This window comes from Aphelocoma coerulescens, chromosome 4, assembly GCF_041296385.1.
Source record: "Aphelocoma coerulescens isolate FSJ_1873_10779 chromosome 4, UR_Acoe_1.0, whole genome shotgun sequence".
In the NCBI taxonomy this organism is placed as follows: domain Eukaryota; kingdom Metazoa; phylum Chordata; class Aves; order Passeriformes; family Corvidae; genus Aphelocoma; species Aphelocoma coerulescens.
In genome coordinates this window covers 9,455,792-9,480,007 of record NC_091017.1, presented here as the reverse complement: position 1 = coordinate 9,480,007, position 24,216 = coordinate 9,455,792, and the positions used below count along the sequence as shown (strand labels likewise).

General features: G+C 36.9%; 1 long non-coding RNA gene across 2 annotated transcripts; it reads left to right on the top strand.

Annotated features, from left to right (window-relative positions):
- On the top strand, positions 1-23,265 carry LOC138108943 (uncharacterized). Of its 2 annotated transcripts, none has more exons than XR_011150146.1 (4): positions 1-39; positions 284-427; positions 21,748-21,878; positions 22,435-23,265. It is a non-coding gene; the product is annotated as an uncharacterized lncRNA (long non-coding RNA). The 2 variants fall into 2 exon arrangements; XR_011150147.1 differs by having other exon boundaries at positions 21,748-21,915.
- Positions 23,266-24,216: the final 951 nt, after the last annotated feature.

Genomic DNA, 24,216 nt, shown 5'->3' with positions numbered 1-24,216 from the left:
CTCACCTGGTATCACAGGAGTCAGCACAACACTGATTTTGTAAGTATTTTATGGGGTTGTTTTTAAATATAAGTAAAACTTAAGTTCTGCCATGATAGTCAACATTCTCAGCAGATTTCATTTTGCTTAAAACTGGGCAAGCTAGAAGTTTAGCAGTGCTAGATTGAGGAGTGGCCTTGCTCCATATGAGGCCAGCAGGGACACCAGGGAAGGAGGGCCAGCTTTGAAAGTGAGATGTTGGGTTTCTCATCCTTGGTAACCCATTTGCTTTATACCTTTCCAGGGACTTGTGCATCAAGCCCAGCCACAGCCAGATCTGCACTGGGAATGCACAACTGCTCCTGTCTGAGGATAGGCTGCACGTCTTTCCACCAGAGATGGGACGAGAAAGAAAAAACAGATCAGTAATATCAGCCATAGGTTAATGGTACAAAAATTTTAGTGCTTAGACACCATTTTGAGTATTTTCTGTTCCTGTAAGAGATGCAACTTCTATGTGTTGTCTTGCTTGACAGTTATGGGAATTTATTAATCGCAAGCCAAATAACCCATTTCATTTTCCTTTCTTTGATTACCAAATCCACAGCCAGACAAGAGACAGCAGTTTCTCTGGCCAGGTTTAGTGGCGATCAATCTCTGCTGTTATTGTAGGCTCCTTGGTTCTAATGCTCAGCAGGGAGCATGTGTTCCTACATGCTGTCTGAAATATTAATACACAAAATTGTACTGAGGTTTCTGATAGCAGCAGATTGGTTTCTCTGAGGTTTTCTGATTAGAGGTGCATTGGTGATTCCGAGAAGCCAGTGGCGCCGAAATGGGTTAAACCTAATAAGGTTTTGAAAGCTGATAGCATAATTTAAGAGGGCTCAGAGTCACAAAGCTACAGACCTGGCTGACCCCGGCATATTACAGTGTTTGTTAATGTTCTGTTACCGACATCTTCTAGTCAACCAAAAGCAGATATATTAAGTGAAAAATTGACTTGTGGTTCACAAAGATAGGCTACCCTTTCTTCCTTTTTTGTGCCAGTTGGTCGACTAAGATGTAAAGGGAGGGGCATCATGGCTTCTGTTTTTGCCAGGGCTCTTGGGAATGCAGTCTTCAAAAACATTAACTTCAGCTTCCAAATTAAGAAACATAATTGACTTAAAATTTTTATCATCATAATCTTATACGATATGTGCCCCTTGGGAAATCTAAAAACAATTTAAGGAATAGAAGACGTGGGAAAAAATCCTTTTACTTTGAGCATGATGATTATAATCATATAAGCTTTAGAATCAGTGCAACTGGAATATAGAGTGATTAAAAAAAGCACTAAAATTTATATTGTGCTTTCAGAATCAGTGTTAATTAAATGAAGTGTTGGCCAACTCACAGTGTTTTAAACTGAATCTTCTTCCTAAATGTTTAATGACAATAAGTTGGCTTAGCAATATTTATTGCAGTCTTTCGAGGAGGGCTTTATTGAAATTCTCTTTCCAACCAGGACAAGCTGACAGCTTTAAGAACCCAGTAACTGAACAGGGAAAAGGGATTTTCATCGTTACAAAGTCTAAATTAATGCAAACAATGAACAGAGGTAACAGTCTCATGACTCCTCTTATAATCTTGTTATGTTCTGAAGGAGGTGTCTGAATTCCCATGCCTCCCTTATTCAGTAATGAAAATACTCTCCCAGGCATAGACCAACAGGAACAGCAGTCAGCAGATGAAAAGACCCTGCAAAATAGGAATAAAGGTGCAAGATGTCAATGGCGCAGACCTCTGGTTATGTGTTAGCTGACATTCTTGAGACAGAAACTATAAGGCCTCTACTCCGACTATTGCATCAGCTGCACCATTTATTCACTAAGACTGTTTGCTGGAGTTCAATTTATAACTTTTATTACAAAACAATAGTCTGAGTTCAGGCAAGGCCAAACACTCCATCTGGGTAGCTTTTTCAGGTCCAGAGCCTCGCAGTCCTGACAGAACTGTCTGAGGAAGCTAATCCCTCACAGCAGAGGCAATATTATCAGGGAGAGAAGTGGGTACTGGCTAAAGCCACTTGCATTCTCCAGGTGTGCTGCCTCTGCTCTCACTCCCTCGCCTCTGTTACATGGACTGATTGGGCTGTCCCAATGTTAGAGAGAAACCAGAGTTCACAGGGAAGCAGGGGATGTTCAAAACTGTCTTGGGAAATGTGGGGAGCCAGGGGCAACCTGGCAGTGCCTGGGCCTCTAATGAGTTTAAAACGTGCACTATTGCTGTGTGACATGATAATCTCTCAATATGTATTCCCTCAATACGTTGCTCCAGAGGCAATTGATTCAGATGTAAAACTCTCTTCATTAAATAACTTTCTGACATGTCCCTTTTAGGAAATGAGAATTTAAGTACAATAAGCAACATGAGTCACCTGTGATGATCACAGACAGAATTTGCATATAAATTGGGATTAAAATCTGGGAGTTTCTGACTGTCAGTGCTGCCTGTGCACAGAGCCCAACTGCTATAAGAAAAGGGAAAATGCTCTGTTGGGTCTGCAATCTACAAATACCATTCGTGGTGAGATTTTTATACCCATTTGCTTTAAAGTTTGAGCACTCACCTGAATTCACTGTATTCATCTTCCATGCCGGTGACTACACTGTCACTGCTGTGACCACAGTGTCACTGCTGTCACTGTGCCTGAAGGCCCAGTTCTTTCAATGATCAAGATATTTTTTCTCTGAGAATGCATCTGGGGATATCATAAAGATGCTGCACTTAGCCTCAGAAGGAAAACTTACAGTTCAGCTCTTAACGGCCTCTCACTCCAAGGTAAATTTTAGGGGAAGGCGCCTTGGCCCACAAGTACTTACAAACACTCTATGTCATAGACTTCAAAGAGAGGCCCAGGAACTCAATTATCTTTCATGTTGTTATTTCTTGGTATAAAAGTTAAAAAAAGAAAGAAAAGTTTAAAATAACCCATAATTTATCTCATCAGTATGTGAGAAGGATCTGCCTCTGTGTTATCTGTGTTTAGAGAACACAGATAATTCTGAATTTCTAATTCAGAAAAAAATAAGAGCATTCAAAAAAATCCCAAACAAAACCCAAAACAAAAAATACCCCACCCCCTCAATAAACTAAAAAGCCCAACCAACAAACTAAACAAAAAACCTTATGCTACAAGTGAAGACTGAGCACTGCCAATTGTGATTATGTAAAGATTTACAGAAAAAAAGCAGTTACATGGAAAACCTTTGAATCAAAGTGCTGTTATTAAATAATCCTATTTTTCATATAATGGCAAGTTTCAGTAGTAGGTCCACTTCTGAGATTGTAAAAACAGCAGGATAATGCCACAGTAAAAGATGAGATACATGTGTTGACACAGTATTCAATGACTGAATTCTCACTCCTCCAGGTTGCAAATTGTTGACCGAGCAGTGAGAGTAAAAACCTAATTATCTTCTTGAAGCCTTAACTTGGCACAGTATTCTTCCTTCATTTTTTAAATTTTCCCCTCTTCTCATACTACAGATGGAAAAATTAAGACTGCCCTGTTGGTGATGGCAGCTCAGAATTTAGTACCACTTTGAGACAATGCAATATATTTCAGTGACTATCAAATGAAATATAAAACCTTAAATCAAGTTAAAGAGAAGTTGTGTGCTTAAAGCTGTGAAAGCTTATTTTGTGTGAAATAAATTTAGAGGATAATGTATAAACCAGTTGGTTTTGTTTTTGGTTTTTTTTTTTTCTATTTCTGCCTGAAATTATGCACTGTCAGTGTGTGAGTATAGATTTTTACTCCCAATTCATAACCACAAGGGACTTTCTACTGTGAGCTGGAATAATGACAATTTCAGTGATAAAAAAACTACCACCATGAACAAAAAAAGCAGCTAGTCTGATTCCCAAGAATTTAGAGTATGATAAGAAAAGTCCCATGCTGTTCCTCTTAAGGCTTAGTATAGGATTACATCAGGATTTTTCTTCTTTTTATCTTCATAAAAAATCACAGGCCTAACGGGGAAATCATGAGTCAAGGATAGCTAGAAAGATAATGTCAGTGAATTAATACTTCAAGGAGAGGATAACTGGTGCTGTAATACTGAATTCCAGAGTGAATGCCTGAACACCACTTGTGTAATCTGCATGATTTAGACATGGCCGCTTTCAGATATAACTCTTGCCTTGTGATAAAGTTTTCATTTGGGAGAAACTGAAGTTCAATAATTTCATGTATTTTCACATGATAGACATAATGTGAATAGATAAGGGCTGGGCATCAAGACAGCTTTGGCTCGTTACATAGCCCAGCTAAAGCTGGTAATCTTTGCCTGACAAGTCTTGCATGCTTTTAAATAAAGTGGAACAACTTCAGCAAAATAAAGGCAGGATAGCTCTCTCTGTTCCATAGATCAGCATAATTAGGGTTCTCTGGACAGCTGGGATAAATAAAGGTCTCAGACAGAGGAATGATGTGAATCTTGGTGATGGTTTCAGCATTCAGATGCTACATGGAAAGTACCTCCACTCGATGAGCTAGCAGAAGGATAGTGGTTGTAGTTTTGTTCTGAGAGCCCCTGGTAAACTGAGATTTTTAGAATATAAACTAATTTATTTCTGCTAAAAACTATCATTCTGCAAGGTCTGGCTGCAACGTTAAAAAGTCTACAGGAAAAAGAATCTTGCAGCTCCCTGCACACACCGTCACAATAGCTAAATATGTATATTTTAAAATATAAGTTTAAAGCACTTTCTCATAACTTTTGAACATGCCTATCTGCTGTGGAAAAAAAGGAAAAATTAGATTAGGAACTGAACATTTCCTTAGGCATCTTTCTAGGAGAACAGACACATCTTGTTTAAGGTGAATGATAATGTATTTTATTTTCATGGGGGAAAGAGGAGAAAAAAAATAGATTTGTTAAGTTTACCATTTCCTCCACAAACATAAAGACAGGAATAAGTATATTGACATTTCTTTGGGTTTCAAGAACTGTGAAGTTTTCATAAAGTATAGAAATGATTAGAAAATATCTAGTAATACCTTTTTCCATCATTCATTTTCTCTTCATTCTTCTGTGTCAAAACTTTACAAAGACTATGTCTGTTTCTCCTACTGCAATAAGACCTCCTATAAATATCATTAGTTTAGCCAAAGTTAAAAAAAAAAAAAAAAAGGGGAAATGCATATAGTTCAATAAAAAGCATAAAGATTTGCACATGCAGCTGATGCTCCCTAAATGGCCTGCAAAGGAAACTAGACTGTGAATCTTAATATGTAAGTATAAACAGGTTTAGAAAGGTTCACTTAAGGGTATGCTTGTATTGCAAATGACAGCACAGATCAAAATAATGGGATCTCTCCTGTTCCCAGAAAGAGCTGCAATGAACTGATTGGAATTTCACCTTGAGGTCACCTCTGGTCTCAGTTGTCTTCCTTAGTATGCATACTATTCAATAACCACTGTGATGCTAGTGACAGTATCCCATCAGTATTGCAAAATTCCCAGTGCAATCTTTGCTTCATGTCTGAAAATGTGTGCATTCAGTGACAGGGAAAAATATTTTAAAGCATACGAGATTTATATAGCACCCTCTAACCTAAAGGACTTCAACAATTTTCAGAAACTACCTCTAGCAAACTGAAAATATAACTCACTACTACATGTCACTCCAGAGCATGCAAAACTCTTACTAATAGGTTGGTCATATATGGGGATGGTAGTAATGGCTTATTTAGATGAAATATTTTTTACAAAATTCTACCAATTGTTCACTGCAGTACTACAACGATGAATTAAAAGTTTTCCTCTTCATGTTAAAAAAAAAAGTTCATTATTTCTTCCCGTAATAACTCCAAGTTGTTTATCCAATATTCAATTAATTTACCTTTGAAGGATGAATGTGACAGTGAAGTTTGTTCAAATGAGGATCCGGAGTTCCAGAAAGTCTGGAGATAAGATGTAGTATTCCATTGTATAAATGCAATTCGACTGTATTAAATTAACTTCTCTCAATATTCATACTAACGTAAGAACAATGTCAGTATCATTCCTAAAATCCTCTCCATCCAGGTCTTTTAAGCTAGCTGTTTAGTTCTCTGATGACTCTTGGTTTTGCTATTTTTATTGTCAGCTACAAAGATGTCACCACCTTCAGTTCTATGGAGTAGAAAATGCAAATAAAATTTATAAATTCCCTGTCTTAGGATGCTATATCCTAATTTAAAAAGCAGCTGTATGTAATAGAATTGTCCAATATAGATCAGTTTTTAAGTTTCCATTATTCTACTGATATTATTGATGCAGATAATAAGTGAATACTAAATAGTGAGATCTGTGAGTGAAAAGGACAGAAATTTGAAGTTAATTCAAGAACAGCACTATTAAATAGACATCAAGAAATAAAGCCCCCCTGAAAATAAAAGTAGTACTCTGGATCAAAGGACTAACTATCCTTTGGATATTACTATGAATTAAATTCTTTGTTAGCATTAAGGTCACACTTAACTGTTTGCTAAATTAGACTCATCTTTTGGTGTTTTAAGTGTGTCTTTGGCTGTTCCTCAGCTAAAACTAGAAAACAACCCTATTTCTTTATAGAGAGCATTTTAAGCAATTTCTGTCCTAGCATTTAGGTACAATGATACACAGCTTTAGAAGAACAGAATTAAACTACTTTAGTAGGATTACTTAGTTAGCCACGAAGCTTTTTTTTTTAAACCCCCACCATAGAATTGCATATTACAAGTGAAAAAGTGAACATGCTTATGCCTCTAAAGAAGATCAGTCATTCTCTACTGATTTGCAAAATGTATGGTTTGAAACAAACTCCTCCTTTGCTGCAAACCAAAGCCAGTGTTGTAATGAGATGTGGTTCAGAATTAAATGAATTACATTTAATGCTGTTATTCAATTTTGCTGAGTCCAAATTGCCAAAACAGAGAGAGTAAAATTTGTACATAGGCTTGATTGGAAGCTGCTGAAATCACTGACAAAGATAAAAAAATCTGGATGGATTCATCTCAAATATTTAACTCATAGAAGCTGTAGATGATAAATACTTCTTCGTAGTGATAGGAGGTAACATCATCAAAGCACAGAAAAACGTAGGTTGGAAAACACCTTTAAGATCATTAAGTCTAACTGTAAAATAAGACACAATGGCAATGGAGAATGGCTTGGAAAATTTAGGCTGGATGTTTGGAAAACATTCTTTATTGGGTGAGTGATAAAACTTTTCCCTTAAAATGCTGTGGAGACCACATTGCCTCAAACAGCTGTGGGCTTCCTATCCCTGAAGTTTTCCAAGACTGAGCTAAACAATGCTACAGCTATCCCTACACCTCTATCCTTCTCTTAAATAGGACAGAACATCCTAAGATTTCTGCTTTAGTGCACTACATCCTTCCTGTGATCCTGTGTCTCTGCTTATCAAATGGCCAACTCTTTCGAATGATACAGGATTGTACAAGGAACTTGTGTCACCAAGCAATGACTGGCTCCAGCACAAGACAGAGATGGAAAAGAAGTAACTCATGCTACTTTTGCAGCGAGTGGAGGGCTAAAAGATACAGAATTTCCTTCTCTGTGTCTCCTTGCCTTGTTATTTCACAGACCTCAAGCAAAGAAACCAGCCAGACTGCTTTCTTCTCTGGATAATGACGAGATGGCTTCGAGCAGCACTAAGAGATCCTGCAACTCTCAGAACCACACATTACTATTTCCCAGCAGGTGATCAAGTGCATCCTCCTGAGGAACATTTACACTCTACTTGTATGTTACAAAAATTTTCACAAATCTGTAAAAGAGTAAAATTAACTCTTGTTCAAGTTCAGATGATAAAAGCACTATTGACAAGCAATACTAATATATAGTGGTGGCTGCACAGCACAGTGGCCTCTGTGATAATTAATACACCATGTTTACTTCCCTATGTTATACACTTTGAAATCAAATGAATGTGACTGATATGTTCAGCATTTTTAATGGACTGTGTTGTTCAAGATAACTGAGAGTCACTGATAGGTGAGGCTGTGAAGTTATGGAGCAGTCGTATGCTAATACATATGGCACCAAAAAATAGCTAAATCACCAACTTCATAATGAGCCAAGGACTCTGAAGGTGAGAGTCAGGCTCTAAATAGGTAGAAAAAGCCCTTCAAGAACAACCTTAATCCTTAAACTTTGTCTCTGAAGTGTTGTTCAGCATTAGGGCTCTAGGCCTCTTCTTATAGGTGATGAATTTTAAAGTATAGAAATTACTTGTGTAGCCAAGAAAATTGAAAACAGTGTTGAAAAATCAGTAAGGCTGAATTAAGGAAATAAAAAGGAATAGAATTTATTTGTTCACTAGTTAAGTTATCATAAAGCAATAAGTTTCTCTCACAGAATTTATGTTCAGATAGTAAAAGCCTGCCAAAACTTGCAGATGAAACATACAAATAGTGATTAAAATTCTATGATATACATTATAAATTCACCTATACTATTAATTTTGTTGCCAGCTATTCACGTCTCTGCCTTTTACATCTCAGTTTCTGACAATTCACGGAAGAAGTGTTTTAAAAAGGGCTGGATTGCAAACTCTATTGAAATTGTATTTTAGATTTAACCTCAATAGTTCAGATAGATGAAAAGTCTGACTCTTACAGCCAAAACAAAGCAGGGGAATATTTTAGCCCTTCATAGAAAGCACTAAACCATTTTACTAAAATCAATGCAAGAATATACAGTACCAAGGTTTTGGTTTTATATCCCTTCCCTCCCCCATTCCCTTGAGAGTACTATACTGAATAGTTTACTATCTTGCTGGAGTACAATACCTTAATAGTAATATGTCAAAGTGATGTTTTCGAGTATGGTAATACTAGGATTTTATATCAGACCACAGGTTTCAGAATAATCAATGTATGTTTATAATGACTTAATTACAGTGATGAGATATGTCTCTGCTGCCCTAAGGAAAACTGAAAGGAAGAGAATAGTTTCAATTACCTGTACCATAACCCAGCTGAATGCAGTTTTGCAAAGTTTGCTATTAGCAAAACCCATTTTACCTCAGTGAATATAGTTTTTTCAATAAGAGGCTCTGGAGACATCCAATGCATTGCAACAGGCTTAGGAACAGAATTTGTTGAAGGAATCATCTCACTTGAGCAATGATCAAGGCTTTCGCTAATTGCCATGTGGCTAAAATAATCACTCGGAGTAACAGAAAAAACTAGTTCACATCTTTCTGATATGCTGCTGCTGCTACAACCTGAACCTCATGCTTTGCTTTTAATTCATGGAAGACCTAAACCAAAGTGAAAGTAAAGGTCTAGCCTTAGACTGTAATATTGTTACCCCTTCAAAAATTCTTTATGGATGCTTTCTGAAATTGAAAAACAAATTCACACATGAAAAATCGTCTTGTTTGTTTCTTATTTTATTAATACAAAAGCAAGAGAGACAACAAAGTTAAATTTGCTGTCATTTGCTCAGGCAATTGTAACTTTGAGATCCACAAATTTTATCTGTGACAACCTGAAGTTTGTTAGCAAAGAAAGTGTTCATTGGAGATGTTTTGTACAAATGCAGTTATCCATATCACTTAGCTGCATTAATCTACTTAGAAGTGAATGGAAGGGATGAGGGGAAAAAAAAGGGTGTATTTTAATCTTTTTGGTGGTAGTCCTGTGAGAAAGGATAAATCCCAAGATTTTTCATTGTTCCAACATGTAGCCGCTGGTTGCTTTCCAGTTCAGTGTTCCAAAGTTTAGCTTCTGCTCAATGCAAATGAAAGGACTGTAGAAAGAACCCTTTAAGACAGAATGTAAAAAAGAAAAGATCATGATGCTTTCCATGGCACTGAGCAATTAGTCCACAATGAGTCTGTGTAATACAGGCAGCAGTATTGGACAGGGAGCTGTCTCCTGCACAAGGTTCTCAGCCATTCATTCTGCCCATGGATACCACTTTCCTTGTGCAGACAGGAATGTACTCAAATGTACTCAAAAACCAGTGGTGAAAATACCTCCTGCAGTGTGGGCAGATTAGGTTTTGTATCAAGGCTTTGGTAGTGGGGGGCCACAGGGGTGGCTTCTGTGAGAAGTTGCCAGGAGCTTCCCCGAGCTCTGATGGAGACAGTTCCAGCTGGCTCCAAGTCTGGCCAAGACTGAGCACGTCAACAACCGTGGTAGTGCCTCCTGGATAATGTACTCAAGAAGGGGAAACAAAACCTTTGGGGAGGGCTGTTTCCTATGGGAGGGAGGGGTGAGGAGTCTTCTCCCTGAGGAGGAAGGAGTAGCAGAGACAACATGTGCTGAACTGAGCACAACCCCCATTCCCTGTCCCCCTGTGCTGCTGGGGGGAAGGAGGTAGAGAAACCAGGAGTAAAGTCAAGCCCAGGAAGAAAATAAGACTGGGGGAAAGGTGTTTTAAGATTCGGGTTTATTTCTAATTATCCTCCTCTGATCTGATTGGTGATAAATTAAACTAATTTCCCCCAAGTGATCTGTTCCGATCTGTTTTGCCCACAACAGTAACTGGTGAGTGATCTCTCCCTGTCCTTATCTTGACCCACGTGATATTGTTGTATTTCCTCTCCCCTGTCCAACTGATGAAGGGAGTGATAGGGTGGCTTTGATGGGCACCCAGCATCCAGCCAGGATCAAACAACCACAGTGGGAGATACCATTTCAAAGCAATCTGCCTGTCTGATGTGTGGCAGGGACTTGAACATCATTTTCTTACATCTCTAAGGAGTGCTCTGCAGAACAGTGGCTGTCCTGGAGGGGTTCTCTGTAATTTTTAAAATTAAGTTTGATTAATTGATTATAAAGCCAGACAAAGTTATGTTGACCATGGAGACTGACTTCCTATGTCATATTCTTTCGGGAAGTTCCCTGATAGATAATTTCAGCAGAAGACAGTAAGGCAGATTTGATTCTGATGTAAATAATTATGTAGTCATTGAGCAAGTGTATGGAAAGAGCCACTTCAGTTGGTAGGACAGCTTAGCAATGGAGTTAACTATCATTGCCAAATTGCCAATTTTTTAAAGGCAACATTTCTGTTTCCTGATAACACCAGGTGTTTTATTATTTCTACCAGGTTTTTATTATTTTGCCAGAAACAGAGAATATAAATATCCTAGAAAAATATCCTCACATAGCTCTTCACTTCTGTCTTCCAAAGGATAGAGTATTATATAGATTTACATTAACATAATGTTAAGGATTTCACTAAAACCTCAACACCAATAAAATGTGGTAGTGAACTCAGTATGTAAAACAAACATTTTACCTTCGTGTACAAATGTGACTGTCACAATAAAAAATGTGACCGTCAAAGATCTGAGAAAGAAGGAGGCCCAAAACTAGACTGTAACTGGTCTGTAAATATCTGTATCATAATGAATTTTCTCTCTCTTTAAAAAATTTCTTATTTTCTGCCACTTATGTTACAGCCACCCTAGAGCTTGAAAGAGAACTGAGCATTTTAGCCACTCTCTTTTTCTGGTTTTCAGCTTACCCATCTTTCATTATTTCAATAAGACGACTATGCTAAAAGGAAGGACCCAAGTCCTCCTACTAAATCAAAGAAGAAATAAAACTGGCCTGTTGGAGGGTGTTTTAGATGACTTTTGCAAGTGGTATCCAACCTGCCTTAAAGCACATGTTGACTGTTTCTCGTCATGTTCTCATTCCATTTACATAACTGTCATGAAAAAAACATTTTATAAAGTCAATGGAAAAAGATTTCAACCACATTTAAAAAAAAAAAGTCTTCTTGGACAAACTGAAATAAGTTCAGTCTTCTTTCCCCTTTAAGCAGAAAAGAAAAAAAGCCCAGAGAATTATTGAAAACATTACGTAATATTGTTTTTCCTTTTTCTTTCTGATGTCTACATTGAACTCTGATCAACCACTGTTTAAAAATATGAACATTTCATGCTTTAATGCTGCTATGTACTGTGCAGTGAAGTATTCAAGCAACAATCCTTCTTGCTTTCATATTTGCAAAAGCTTATTATCATTTCTCTGTTCAGGATGCCAAAAGTTCTTGAAAAGGAGATAAATAGCTGTAATGCCAGTCTGAAGTTTTGAAAACTCAGGTAGTTCTCTAGGGTGCTGGAAACCTGTTGTGGTTTTGTTTCATTTTTCATCTGGGAGAGAAAAAAAAGAAAAGACTAGAACCTGAATCTAAGCTTGTCTGATACTTGATACACTTAAAGTTTCAGAAATGTACTGGGAAAAAAAGGTATGGTAGGTATACTGTTATATACAGGTTTGAAATGTGTGCTTTAGGATTAACTTTCTTCTAAGGATTTTTTCTCTATTTAGGATACAGTATGTTCTTGAAAAGAAGACAAGTTTTTGGTCCAACAGTTATAGTGTTAGCCTGAAGCTTAGAAATCTCAGATAAATCCATGTTTTGCTGTAGACTTACTGTATAACCTTGGAGAAGGCATTTTGTCTGTCTCTTACAATCCTGTGTCTGTAAAATGAAAATAATAATAATAGTATTTCTCTATCAGTGGGGTGCTGTAAGGGGTGCAGTTTCCATAGGGATGAAAAGTACATCAGTGTCCTAAGTGACTTCAGAATGATAGATAAATATTAATTAGGAAAGGCCTTTTAGAATTATAATGAAAAGAGAGGGTTACTTATCACTGCTGAATTTATCAGCCTTGGATGGGGGCAGCACAAGTCCAGCTAGCATTGTGGCACCTGAGAAACTAAAGGAGCAATGGGATTCATGGAAGGCCCAGAATGAGGCATACATATTGGCATAAAGGGCAAATCAGTAATGCAGTAAATACTGATGTCACACAGGGAATATTGGAGCAAACAAATGCAGCTTCAGTATTATGGAACTTTATCACAACACTCTTTACTCATGTTAATGCATTTTGCATGCAGCTGAAATTATATTTCTGAGAAGAGTCACTTTTCTGTGTTTTCTAAAGATTATTCCTTTACTCAGTGTTGAATCATGCATATCCCTTCCTGAGATCATTTTAATCTTCCCTCTCAAGCTCAGCTGCATTGAAATGTATATTCTGTATGAATGGTGCTTTGGTGCAGCAGTTACTTCATTTTGATTAGAATGTGCTTGTGAAATCTCCACAAACTAAAGTCCATTTAAAATAGAATTCACTTTTGATACAGACCTGTCTTCTTGTGAGACAAATGTCCCCTGAGATTTCTGACATCTTTTACCTCTGGTGAACTAGACAGAGAGAATAGATCTTTGATTCTCGATCAAAACTGAAGGGGGAGAAGAAAGAGAGCAAAAGTAATGTTCCAAAACTTGTATCATCAACTGAAAATAAGGGTCAGAGAAAAAAGACTTATTCTGGGATTGTTTCTCCTAATAAACATGATCACGAATGATGAATATGAATTCTGTGCTGTGAGAAATATAAAGATGGTACACAAGCATTTAAAGGCCCCATTGAACAAAATATCCTAAAATAAATGAGAAAAAGAAGTGGTTCAAGCAACATGCAGAAAGATAATGAGGTCTCTCCTCTGTACCAAAAATTTTCCAAGTTAATTTTCCTGGCACTGCAGCAAGGCTCTTTTTGTGTATATAATAATTTCAAAACAGCATAGAACAACACAATTTGGTTCAGCCTTCCATTCCTTCTCATAGTTTTATTGGTCAGAAATGAGAAACATGAGATTTAGAATATTAAATCAAATGTCAGGGATTCCTGCTCCTTAGAAAATGAGGCAAGAGGACAAAGGGAGTGAATAATACTCAAATAATAAAAAGATAACATTAAGGTTTTTACTGTTTATGTACTTCTTTAAGTGATCTCTGTTGCAAAAAATAAAGTGAAAGACAGTCTACATCCCATCAGGAAGGAATGATATGAAAAAGAAACAGGTGTGCTCTTCTGTTTTTACCTATCTACTAATTTCTCTCTTTTGTTGAGACTGTCAGGTAGTGTCTAGTGAGCTGAAAAATCTGGAAGAAACTGATGAAGCAAAAGAGATAATTGAATTAGAACTACATATATATTCTTGCAAAGAAAATGCCTTTTTTCTGTCTTTTTGCGTGTTGTGACCAGTTACCTTTTGCTGCTGTCCAGTCATAAAGCATTTAGTGGGCAAATTTCTTTTGCAGAAATGTTTTTACAGGAGCAGAGCTGAGCATACTTGCTCAAAAAAACTTGCTGTGTGGTTCACACTGCACATCTCTGTTATCATTTGCATCTTTCACCAAAAAAAATTATCAGAAAGTATGTTAGAGAATAAATGCTAAGTAGAAAATAACCTGGTATTTAGAATGAAAATAGTAAGATGAGTTATCTAAAAAATACTATGAAGGTCTCACAGGAATGAACAAGTTTCCCATATGATTAAAATTTCTCCTGACTAACAGTATCTCAAAGAAAAATCAACTGCAGACAAATGCACATGAAAAAGCAAAACCAATTCACAAATAATTTGTGAGCAGTCAAAAAGACCAAATTCATGGCATAAACAGATCACTAGTAATAGCCTATCTCTAATTTGGAATGATACCAGCTGTCGACAATTTGCTGAGAATTCAGATTTTGGCATGGAAACTCTTTTCATTTCATCCATCACAGTCTGACTTAAGAGGGTTGGAAGATAGAGGGGGAAAAAGTAAATAAATTCTGCTTGTTGCCCAAGGCAAAATTTAGTTTGTTACTCAGCTCGTTGCAGTATGCATCACTTTTAATGAACTTTTAAATTAAATCCACTTACTTTATTGTCTTTTTTATCTCGTGAAAGAACAACAACATGTTTATATGCCTCTGAGTTCAAGACGTCCTAATATGAGAGGTGAAGAAGCCTGCCATGTATTGTTAATTCAGAGGTTAAGGTGGCTTTTGACATGTGTGTCTGATCTTCACCAACACTAAATGAAGGAACTATTAATAATCACTTGATTATCAATAAATGAAACCAAAGAAAATTTTGTCCAAATACTAAACAAAACAAAAGAAAGGAAAAAAAAAAAAAGAAAAAAAAAAAAGACCAGGATTTAGTTGCCACTGTGTGGAAGAGTCAAAAGACATCACAGACCACAAGTGGAAAAATGTGAAACCTAAAAACCCACATGGTTTCAGAGAAATCTCCACCTTCTGCAAGTAACCCACTTAGTAAGCTTTGTTTGACTGCTCAAGTAAGATTAGCTAAGAGAATTTTGGAGAGTTTTCACAGGTAAACCTTAAATTTCTGAAAGGGGGAGATAACCAACCTTCATGAAAAACTGCTTCCATTTGGCGATTGCCCTGATGGTGGCACTCTTCACTCTTGGATCCACTCACACCTGACACATAAAGTACAATTAATAGGATGGATTTAGCGTTCAGAAATAGGTAATCTAAAGAAAAGCTTTCCCCATTTTTTACATGCATGCTTCAAAAAACAACTGTATAAATTTGCTATTTTTAAAAACAATGGATTTTAATAGTAAGAGAGTGAAATCATGTCATTCCAATCTCAAATGTTCTCTAGTCTAAGAGGACCTCTCTTCACTTTCTCTGTATTTTCCTCCCCCTGCTGTGAATGGCTTAGAGAACTGTTTTTCCTACTCAGTGCTTTTATTTGATTTTTTCATTCTGCTTTTTATCAAGCTAAAATGTTTCTGCAATATTCATGAATTCAGCAGCAGCCCAGGAGTGGGTGTCAGGTGTTATTTTGCTACTGCTTCTCCTGCTGGGTCCCCTGCTCAACTAGAGAGAACAATCACATTTTAGAATTTAGCAGGCTTTAAGTTGGGGAGAGTTGTTGTTGGAGGGTGCTTTTTTTTCTGGGTGGAACATGCTGGTTGTTGTGGTGGTGTACTGTATATCTAAGCCTGAAGGAAGAAATGTTCTGAACATGGTAGGGTTTTACTGATTCTTGCATTACTACACTAATACTTTCCCATATTAGGTTAAAACTGCATCATATATATATATGCATATGTATATGTATCTGAGATATAGATATATATATATATATATATGTGTGTGTGTATGGGTCTGGAAGTTAGTGTCAAAAATCTGTGAACAGTTTGAAGGATAGCCCCAGCTTGCTGTCAGAAGATTGGAAAACTGCACACTACTATACATGTTTCTACTCACATGGTAGAAACGAGCATGTTGAAATTTACATATATATTGGAATTCCTCAGAGGAATTAATCCCATTCTCAGACAGCAGTTCAGTTTGTTCCTCTACAAACCCTTGTGCAGATCAGCCAAACAATTTTTCTTGTCAAATGATTCAGATTAAACAGATACAACAAGCCCAAGTATGACTAGACATGAATTTTAGAATGATATAAAAATGATAGGTTCTTCTTCCCCTTCCCTTCTCTAACTTTCCCTCTTCCTCTATCATGACATTAAATTAGGGAATAAGTAGAGTAGTTCTCAGCCTAATTGACAGCAGGGAGCTAGTGGAAAGATGTTGCCTTTATGTGATGTCAGTATTCCACATCCTCCCTCAGGTTTAGAGATTGGTTGTGCTCGCTGTACAAACCAGTGAGGGCAAGCAAACCTTATGGTCTTAAAAGGTGCATTAGGTGGATAGGTAAGAAATACAGTTCCAATGTTGAAGTAAATAATGGAAAGAACTGATATAAGTATTAATTATATGTTGTTGGGATTTTTTTTTCCACTTAGAGGGAGGGTAAGGGAGAGTTTAATTAGAAAAAAGAAATAAGGATGGCAATTACTGTTCCAGCCCATCACTTCCCTCAACATGATTAACAGCTAGAATTGTATAGGCCTTAGGGCAGAGTTGAGTCTTGAGTATTTGAAAGAGATATCATTTTTATAGATCAGATCAGGGAAAAAAGTCACATTTTTAAGTCATATCCTGCACAGATAATACAGTCAAAGAAAAATTACAATATTAGAGATTTTTATCAGTTAGAACAGTATTACATCTGTGAATTCTGGTGCCAGTAAGTCTGGTATCTGCAACCTTAGGGAATATAGGATATTTATGACAAAAATGGGTGAAAGTTAAAGGCAGCTGAATTTTAGCAAGTGCAAGTAAAGATTATGTTGCAACATCTTCTAAGATGAATGACTACTATGGGAATAAAAAAAGTCAATGAAGAAAAATTATTTGAAAAAAAAATAGCTTGCAGGATTAAAAATTACAGAGAAGTTAAATATACTAAAGGAGGAGAGAACATACAACTCAGAAAGCAGCCACTGAAGGGAGAAAAGTAAAATCCATTTTTGAGAAAGGAAAGCACGGCATTCAAGACAGGGTGGGGTAGATGTCACAGCTGAGGAAATAAAAAGGAGAAAAGAGACTGAATGGCCATCTGCATTTTCTTTAACATCAGAGAAGACTCTTAAGTCTTAGGTTAGAGACAGAAAGAACTCATATCAATGAGGTCTGAACAGAAGCATGCAAACATGAGGTTTAAAGCCAAAGGAAGGCTATGAAACAGTGAAGTATGTTATCACTGTGAAGTGGTGTGCTCTCCCTGTGTGATAGAGCACTGCAAAACAGGTGAAACTCCAGCAAGGACTACTCAAAGCATGTGAAAGCTAGTAATGTGAAAGATAGCAGTGTGCTTGCTTTTTTGTGTTTTGCTTGTTTCATTTTTCCCTTCAAATTACTTTTTTGTTTGTTTGTGGGGTTTTTTTTGTTTGTTTGAGACTGAAGAAGGTTCTTTACTATGTGTTCTGATGTTATTAAGGTACCTTTGTGGAAAGCAGTGATTCAGTGTGCATCATTTTAGACGAGCTGCATGCTGTATTATTATAAATAAATTATCCCTGGTTTTAGAGACACAAAATGAGCTGATAGACTGGTTTCTGATGATGCACAATGGGTCTTGTATGGCTTTCTAATGAGAGACAAGGCTTCCTCTTCCACTCACTGGTAGAAGGCAAAAGGAAAAAGGTAAACTGTATCCCAGTTGTTACAGGCTGGTTCTAATGTGTCAAATGTTTTTTTTAAAAGTTTTCTCTGCAATCATTCTCATTGCTTTACATGTGCTGAAATAATGTCTGTTAAAAACAGTAGACATTGTTAGCAGTTTCTCATCTAAATGTTATGTAAACAAATTATTATTTTATCTGTCCTTGATGTGCCCAAGAACAACACAATGACCTTCTTTAAAGTAATTCCTATGCAGTATTCTAAATACAATTTTAAATAGATGTACAGAGAACAGCCATTTCCTCATATCCAGAAAGTAATAACACTGCTGCCATCCTCTGCTTTTCATTTATGTACACTTATCTCACACTCCTGCACATTTCTCCCTGCATCTGCCTGGGCATGTTTTTGAAGAACAAAAATGGAAAAGTCTGTAATCGGTATCAAATATTATTTAATTGCCTAGAAGTAGGTAGCAATGTGCGTGTATCTGTGTGTGTGTGTGGCCAGTTGCAGAAATGATGTAATTGTCTAGGAGGCTGATAACATGCCAGGGAGTTGGGGATCCTTGCCTTGATAATATCCAGATGTATTATTTGCAAAACCCCTCTCGTGTTTGCATTTGTGTTTGTGTGTGTGCGCACAGCTGGTTAGTGAAGGGTGCAGGCTGTTACATGCGTATAAAAACCAGTAATCTCATCTCCCCTCAGAAGATGTTTCTTCACCTTGCTAAACAAGAATACAATTCACCGGACTTAGCAGAGCTATTTCAGGATATCCTAGAAAGGCACAACAGAATTGTGAGAAAACACAGCCGGCATCCGGAGTGTAGAAGCACACAGAATGGCATGCACGGTACCTGCCTCCGCTCTGCTCTGCTGAAGGCTCTGTCTCCCTTATTTGCCTGAGAACTGTAATTATACACACAGACACTCTTGCTCTACTCCCTCTGTTTAGCTCGGAAGCTGAAAGAGCTATTGATGTGCAGTACCTTATCAAAAGAGAAGGATAAAAATACCTCACTTTTGGCTGAAATATTTCCTCATGAAAACTATCCAGCCTTGGTTCAACCTGATCTCTGCAAAAGATTAGCAATGAGAGATTTCTAGTGTCAGTACAACTTAAAGTGCACACAAAGATGCTATTTTTGTGGGAGAAATGTATGATTCTTTTTTCTTTTCTTTTTTTTTATTATTTTACTCTGGCTTCAGTACCAGATAGAAGCAGTGATTGCTGATATATAGTTACTCACCTTTCCAGTAGATGGTAGTACAGATGTGTTTAAAAGACTATTACATTAGGGACTGAAACAAACGGTATGTAGACATTTTCAAATACTGAATAAGGAAGAATTTTCAGCTGTATCAGTTTTAAAAATAAGCCATGTAAAATTCCCATTGGGAAAAAAATGAACATCAGGACCTCTTTTATTCTAGGCACTGATCTATATCAAGCTACTGAAAGTTTTATTTTGATAGAAACCTTGGTTGAAATGCAAATACACATAATTGAAAGGATCTCTATAAACCATTGACACAGCTATTTATGTAGTGTTCTATAGTCTGTGGTGCATGATAGTCCCACTGAATGCAAAAAGCTGTGGCTGTACTAGTCTGTGTTATAAACTGCATGTATTCAGATTTTTAACTAGGCTTGACTTAGCTATTTCATAGAGACAAAGATAAAAACCCTTTGTGTGACCAGCTTTACAGATTTTCCCTCATGTATCTGTTATTCCCGTTTGTGCTGATTTTATGAGAAATGACTAAACAAACATACGATAACAAATGCAGCTCATTAATGATTTAAATATAATTTAAAATATAAGCCGTAAAAGATAATTCTTTGAAAAACAATTTAAATTTTAAGTTTTCTAAGGGTTTTTTTTTTTTTACACAATATTATAACTCTTTAAGAAACTCTAACAGAAGACTGACTAAAGAAAAGGAAGGCGAATGGTTCACAATTTTTCTAGTAACCAAAAGTCAGAATTTATTGAAGACATTTTAATTGCAACATGAATGTAAAAAACAACAGATGTGAAAAAATTGCCAGTTATTTAGTGCATAGATTTCTAATTTTTTTCCTGACAGTGAATATTAACATTTGATCTGTTTTATCTACAGACTATTTTCGTAAGTTGTGTCTGTACATAAGATCCATGGGCTATTTTTTTTTGCCGTTGTGGTTGCTACTAATTCATTTCAGAGTCACATACATGTTACTACATACTGCATGTTTCTAGATACATTTAACTCTGCTTGGAATAAATCTCCATGAGCTCTCTGAACCCTGACATCAGCAACAGCTGATGTTAACCAATATGGCTGTCATATTACCTCCAAAGCCCTAAAGCATTCACATAAAACTCTAATTAGGAGATATATACATATTTATACATGTATGTATATATATAAACATAACCTTGCAAGAGAGATAGAAAGGAGTATAAAACCATTATTTGATTTGTGTAGTCTGATATATTGTAATGATTGCCACTGAGGAGACTCTTATGCAGGACATGCACCAGAGGGAAAAGCGGGGGGTTCATTTTAAATGACACACTCAAAAAATCAAGATTGGTAGCAAGACAGAGGCAAGTAATTACGTGGCAGACCATGGATTCTGCTCCGATAACCCGTTTCCCGCAAAAATAGTAGAGATATGGCAAAAAGAGCCACTACCTTCTGGATGATGTCAAAAGAGAAATTGTCTTGACAAATGAGGGAGATTTTAAGTGGGAGTTTTCTCTGACCTACAATACAAGGAAAGGTTATGCTAATATGTTAAGGCACAGGACTTTGCTAATGACCGAGCAGTAGACAAGGCAGTATAGCTCAAGACGAGAGTCAAGTCTTTGTACTTCTCTCTCCCTGAGTGACTGAGAAACACTCATTATTCTGTCCTAGGTTATCCTATTATAAATGCTCTTAGCTTATTATAAATGTTCTCTGATATAAATGTTGCAAACAGTGATCTTGGAAAAGAAAGTGTGAAGTTTCTGGCACGAGGAGGACAAACTACTTCTGTTTTAAAAGTAAGAACAGCAGTTGTCTTGTTTGAGCCAAATTCTGTTTCATGAACAGTCATCTATCAATCTATGCAATCAGCCATAAATATTTCTAATTTTTCCCCAAAATACATGTTTTTCTGATTAAAGCTGAATTTGGCCCTGAATTATTCTACACGTATTTCTCCCCAAGAACAGTGAACTGAAAAAATACTAATCTATTTTAAGCACCTTGAAGCCCATTTCTCTCTTCAGCTAATGAACTATGCAAAGGAGCCTCAGTTGCCTTGGGGAAGCTTGTCAAAACCATCACAAGGAGCCTTTATAAAGCCTAAAGGACATGTATCATAATGTATAAAATTTGTCACAGCATATCATTATTACCTTTTGGGAGGCTTGTTACAACAATTATGGATGATTAAGCCATATTAAAAACAAAAGGCAGTTCCATGACCAATAGAACAAAGGAAAATGAGTTTACCATGTTTTGGTGTAGTTTTTTTGGTTGTCTAGTTGGGTGTGATAGAAACGGAAATCTTCATTAAATATTTTCCTGACATAAAGAAATTTATAGGAGACCTCTGCAGGGAGGATGCTTTGGTGTTCAATACTGCATTTATGCAAGATTGTGTAGGTTATTTGTGCCTGCAAAACTTGGACCGATGTAATTATTTCTGAGACCTCCACCTTCCACAAATCTCATTGCAATGAACTGTGCAGGAATTAACAAAAGTTATTGGGGCATGTGGGAGGCGCACAGAGGCCTTTAGAAAGGTACATAATTGCAGTCTGATGGTAACTGGGGAACAAGGCTGAAAAAGTGCCTGACATTCAGCTGTCCCTATTTTGTTTACTGTCCTGAGTGCTTCCTCTCTCACTTACTTTCATTTCAGACTGAGAAGCAGTGTGAACATGATTATGTAGACGAATGCACGCAACTCTCACCTGGCAGAAGGATGGAAAGGACAGCTTGGCCCAAGGGAGAAACCCATAGTCAGCACGTAAACTGCAATGTCAAATACAGGTGTGCCCTTTTCTCTGGTCTCCACAAGCCTTGCACAGTAAGTAGTGCCAGACTCAACAGGAACAGGTAGACTAGCCTCAGGCAGGCTCTGGAAAGATGAGATTTGAAATCTTTGTCATGAGGAGGGAACAGCACTCTGGTCCTTAGCTACTCAGCTAATGTGTAAAAAGCATATTAGTTTTGTATCCTGCAGCCAACCTTGCTCAGTATGTTGGCTGTTTTGTATCTCAAACACAAATGCCTAACTGTCCCTCTGCACCGTGGGTTTCCTTTCATGTTTTTTGTTGTTATTGTTTTTTAATTGTATCTAAGCCAAAGATAAATCTGATGTCTGTCTACAGTGTGTTTTGGAGCACCAAGCAGCAATCTCTAAACCCACTGTGACCAAACCAATGGTAATAAAACTCATCATTGCAGCCATAATAAGCTGAGACAAAGTACTGCACTAATAGAGCTCTGATGCTATCAAGACAAACCAGTAGCTGTTGCACAGGAATGCTCTGCACTGCACCATGTGAAGATATTCACACTAGTTTGCATAACCTTGTATTTCCAGGAGGATTTCATAGACCTGCATTGCTTGGCACTATGAGGGACAAGTTTGGTAACAACGGGTATCACTCTCATTTAGCAGAAGAAGCTCTAAGCACCACCACTGCCAGTGGAGACCTTTGTGTCAGCTTGCGTAAGCTGGCTAAACTTCAGCTAGCCATCCATACTGGAACAGATTGCAACTCACATTTTAATTACTTGGATTCTTTTTTTTTTTTAATGAAATAGAATAAATCAAGATGCTTGCTAAAATTCTGATCACTGTTGGTAACCTGATGGTGTACATAAATTTGGCTAGATAAGCCTTCATAGTGAAACTCTCAAGCAGACGAGGCTGTCTAGAAATTATTAGTGTAAATTATTTTTACCTAACAGACACTGCAATTAACTTCTGATATAATTATAGGCCCCTTTTTTAACTCTGCCAATTTTTTTGATCTTCAGGAATAACCACACCGGCTAGCAATCTCTAACACAATGGAATACCAAGTATACAAGCCATATATCACAAAGAAAATATTTTTAATGTGTTTATGCAAAACAAATCACCGCTCTGCTCCATCTTTTCTTCCTTTTTGTAATGAAAACCATTGCCTACAGTTATTTTCTTAAATCACATCTTTTATTATCCATGTTTTATGCCAAATTTCCTTTTTTGTGATAGCTATTTATCATAGCAAAAGCAAAACAGAAACACTTCAATGTGGGAGTTTTACAGGAGGAGGCTTTGGTGAAGATGGGATTGATACATCAAAGTCTTATCCCATGATAACAGATGTATTTAAATATTTACTTTCATTTTTGTCCTCTACAGTTAATACAATATTTCCCTAGCACAAGCTCCTTAAATGTATTTTCCCCTTTTTTTATTCTTATTAAAATTGTGATTTGATGATATATTTGTAAAGCTGTGAATAGTTATTAACATTTCTTTAAAGGCTTCAGTATTTGAATGGCCAAATTCCAGCCTGAGTAATTTGATTCTGCCTACTTAAATTGCCCTCACAGTTTCAATGAGATAACTTATTCTTCTATTCTTTATTCCCTAAAACTGTTCTGCAGCATTGCTGCCACTATTAAACAGATGCTCAATTTTGCCCCAGAGTTGACTTAACTGATCCCTATATACAAAACACAATACATAAAACAAACTTAATTTTTTTTCTGGATGAAAGTTGGTAAATACAAATTTTATGTTGGGTAAGTACTGTTTTTGAATGCCCATGTTTATGCTCATTTTAAGGGTAATGATATAAAAACCTTTCCCACAGTGTCCTATTAAGAGTGCTCTGGAAAGAACAGGAGAATTCATCTTCCATACCTATTCAGAGTCTTTCCAAGGACTATCACCAAGAATATTGCCTTTAAATTGTAGGTGTCTTGCCATATGGGTATAGGAATGACCCCACCAAAGAGATAAAAGAACTGTAGGCTAAATGTGAATATCCAAAGATGCTTTAGAAAGGCAGCCAATATGAATGTCAGGCATACTGTGGAGGACTCCTCACACACTTTTTGGGGCCTTTAGAAGGAAGATATCTTTAAAGGACTTTCCCATATACTAGAATCTCAGCCTGAAGCTATCCAGTTGCTACACAGCAATTTTACTGTACCAAGAAAATCCCATTCTTTCTATGTTCGTTGAACCTGTGAGATTCTCTTCCTTGAAGAAAAGGATCGTAAGCAGTGAAGACCACTATCTGCATCATTTAGGAGCAGTTTTAGTGGGGCCCCAGACTGACACTGTGCAATGCATTAAAGATTTTTTTCCTATCCAGACCTGTAT